The 4,084-nt window shown below is 33.4% G+C and overlaps 1 pseudogene; it reads left to right on the top strand.

Moving 5' to 3' along the window:
- Window positions 1–487: 487 nt before the first annotated feature.
- Window positions 488–2,156, top strand: LOC145127799 (putative pentatricopeptide repeat-containing protein At5g40405 pseudogene; annotated as a pseudogene).
- The last annotated feature ends 1,928 nt before the right edge of the window (window positions 2,157–4,084 follow it).

The following is a 4,084-nucleotide window of genomic DNA, read 5'->3' as shown; positions in this document are numbered from 1 at the left end:
AGAAAGGAATATTTGGAAGAGTTGTTGGAAAGTTAGGGATGGTAGGCATAGAAGGCAATGGAGGCAAGGAAACTTTGGGCATGTTAGGGATGCTGGGTATTTGTGGTAGTGGCAGCGTGGGGATGGTGGGCATTTGTGGTTGTGGCATTGTCGGGATTGTTGGTATCTGTGGCTGTGGCATTGTCGGGATTGTTGGTATTTGTGGTTGTGGCAGTGTTGGGAATGTGGTTGCTTGCAGTAAATTGCGGGAAGCAAAACACATCTCGTTTGTTGTAATTGAGAATAGTGCAATTGCAAAAACATAAAGGTAGGAGGTGGAAGCCATTGTAGGATCTCTGTGAGTTGTTAAATATGGGTCAAGAGAGATTCTGAGAGGTGATCGAAGATTAATGAAGTTGATTAACCTGTGAAAAATAATGTACAAGGGACCAAGTATATATAGGTAATGCACAGTGATAATGATTGATCAATAAATAATTAACGTGTCATGAGTTTTGTTGAGACTTACATTAGGTTGGTTGGTATGAAGATATCCAAGGCATGTAATGTTGTTAAACAACTTCCTGATAACAAGAAATTATTTATTAATTTTCCTTTGTTAGGTAAGCTATTTTGCCACATAATATCGAGAGTTTTCCTTTTAAGAAATTAATGACAAACAACAAAAAAGTAAGTTCACTCACAATTGCTAGTGAATGGTTTCCTCAACGACCTAGATCTTGTATCTAAATTTGCTGCATCAATTGCCCTCAAACACCCACAAAATATCGATTATTCTGTTCACTATTAGACCAATGTGAAAATCCCTCCGTCTTTGCTTTAAACTCTCTAATCAGAGTTTACTCCAAGAGCTCAACTCCTGAAAAAAGCTTCGATTTCTATAAAAGAATTGTAAAATCGAATCATAAACCTGATAATTACACGCTTACGTTCTTGATCAAGTCTGCTGCACAGTTAGTGGATAAGGATTTGGGTTTGGCTGTACATGGAACTGCTTTGAAATACGCCTTGGATCAAGACCCACATGTTCAAAGCGGGTTGATTAATTTGTACGCTGAAATGGGGTCTCTTAGGGACTTAAAAGATTTGTTTTTCAACATCCACAACCCAGATTTGGTAACTCAGACAACAAGGGTGGTTGCCTGTGCAAAATTAGGAGATATCAAATTCGCACGCCAACAGTTTGATAAAATGCTCGACCGAGATGTGATTGCCTGGAACGCAATGATAGCTGGGTACGTGCGTTTCGGGGAGCCTTTAAACGGAATCGAACTGTTTAACACAATGGAAATGAAAGGTTTGAAGGTTAATGATGCCACAATGGTTTCCGTGTTATCTACTTGTACTCAATTAAGTGCTTTAGATGCGGGACAACGGGCACATAGATATATAAAGTATAAAAAACTACAAATCAACACAACTCTTGGTAGTGCACTAGTCAATATGTACGCAAAGTGTGGGGATATTATCACGACAATAAATGTTTTTGGGGGGAAGAAAGAAAAGAATTAATGTGTACACTTGGAGTGGTGCCATGGGAGGACTAGCGATGCATGGTTATGGGAAAGAGTGTCTTGACCTTTTTACCCTTATGCAACAAGAAAAAATCGCACCAAATGAGGTCACTTTCACTTCAATCTTAAAGGCTTGTAGTGTAGCGGGTCTTGTGGAAGAAGGTTGGAAGCATTTTGAATCTATGACAAAAGAGCATGGGATTGTGCCAACACTTGAGCATTATGGATGTATGGTTGATTTATACGGCCGATTGGGCCATTTGGATGAAGCGTTACGCTTCATCCATAGTATGCCATGTGCACCCGATGCTGAAGGATGAGGTGCACTGCTAAATGCCAACAAGATTTATAAAAATGTGGAAATAGAGGCTAAGAATGATAGCGCGTATGTGGAGTTGTCTAATGTTTATGTGGATTTCAAGAATTGGGATGGCGTTGATGGTGTGAGGCATAAAATGAAGTCAAAAGGGGTTGTGAAGATCCATGGTGTTAGCATTATCGATAGTAGTTAAGTTTTTTTTGAAAGAGATATTGATAGTAGTTAAGTTAAAACATGTTGAACTCGTATTTAACATTGTTTTGGCTTTTTGACGGTGGTTTCATTTTGAAAAATATTTAAGCACTAGGTGTTAAACCCGTGTAATACACGGGTTGATTAAAAAAAATTATTTATTAAAGTGTAAAATTAAATTTTTTAAAATAAAATTTTGAAATAATAAGGAAGGAAGAAACATATTTATTACAATTTACTGTCACATTTATTACAATAAATACTTTGCATATATAAGTATAACTATTATGTGACTTTTTAATTTTAAAATTTGAAAAAATGCAGAAAATGACATAATGACATGTAGATATTATTTATTTTAAAAATACTATAAAATGACAAGTGTCAAAACTCATAAGAGATTGACCTGTGGCAAAATGGATATTCATTTATTATAGTAGATTCATTGCATGTTTTTTGTAATTCTTGCAATTTTAATGGGTATTTTAGTTCTTGCCATTTCAATGCATTTTTTTTGTTTGCAATTTCTAATTTCCATGCATTTTTGTATGTTTTATAAAACATTTAGTTCGTTTCTTAAAAAAAAAATCAATTTATAAATTTGTACCACTTAATGCTCTACAATTTTTAAAAGTATTATAAGGTAGTATTAAACTAAAATTGTTTTTATTATAATAAAATCAGACCAAGCACATTAGATCAGACAAAAACAATCTAATAAAACCGAACCGGTCCAGACTGCCCTTAACAATTGCCTCAACTATATTTATTTCGATCCACATTTGCATATGTTTTGACGGGACTCGATTTATGGACCGTTCAGAATCGGACTAAGAATCGGACTAACCCGGATTATGTTCAACTCTGGTTATTACAAGGTTACGACCCAAATCATGTACATATACGAACATAGTATACGAACTCCTCTACAAAACTTGCACACATGGTTCACTAGTTTTACTTCCGACACATCCTTTAATTATGTAAATCTTGTCACCCATAAAACGTAACAAGATTTCACATAAGTGCAAAAAAAAAAAAAATTTTCTACCTAGACATAGAATTGTAACTTTTGAATTATTTACCAATAATAATAGTTAATGGTTTTAAAATGACTAATGGATGATCTTTCATAAATTTTTAATAGTAATAATTAGTTTAAAAATAATTCACAATAATAATAATTAATAGTAACATAAAATCATAATACGTTTTTTAACTTACAAACAATGGTTAGTATTTTAGAATATTATCATCATTGAAATTTAAAATGGACCAAATAAGTAAAATTTGGATTAAATAATCATGACAATAGTTAAAAATGTAACATTAAATCGAGAATTGAGAATTAATTTAGTTTTATTTACACGCAAACAGAAGGTGGAAGCCACTGATTGATGTGATTTTCATATGTGTTGCACTACTAGAAACATAGGTATCGGTGACGGACATTTCCGTCGAGAAATCCGTCACTAAGGCCATCAGTTACGAATCAATGATGGATACAAACGATAAAACCTTGGTTGCTAATGGTCAGGTACGGATCATCGAGGGATTGGGCTATCACAGAAGACTTTTAGATCGAGTACATTTTGTCATAGATTCTTCGCTAATTGTCGTCGGTTATCCGTTGTTGAATATCTGTAAATGAACAATTTCTGTATATATTTAATCATAGTTATTAATGTAATTAGCAATGGTCTATTCAGTGTTGAATCTATCACTAATCCATACCCAAATGTCACAAATGAAATTCCAAATTAACAAAGAAATAATAACCATGTTTACACCAAATTAAACATCAAGCCGTATCATTTTATTAATACAACATACTTTCAACTCGAATAAAAAACTAGCAGCATACTTTCAACTTAAATAAAAAACTAGCAACAATTAATAACAACGTACAATTTACACAATTTGTTAAAAATTTTGTTTCTAATATATTTGAAATAATCATGCACTATCGTTTTGATTATTTCAAAAGGGAGTAATGCAATGCTTTATGATCATTGTGGTTGTGAAGAACTAAGTAAATGTTCCCATAATTAGAAATTGT

Source organism: Lactuca virosa, chromosome 7, assembly GCF_052849685.1.
Source record: "Lactuca virosa cultivar CGN04683 chromosome 7, Lactuca_virosa_CGN04683_v6, whole genome shotgun sequence".
In the NCBI taxonomy this organism is placed as follows: domain Eukaryota; kingdom Viridiplantae; phylum Streptophyta; class Magnoliopsida; order Asterales; family Asteraceae; genus Lactuca; species Lactuca virosa.
The sequence above is the reverse complement of the archived record's forward strand: the minus strand, read 5'-3'. Positions and strand labels throughout refer to the sequence as shown.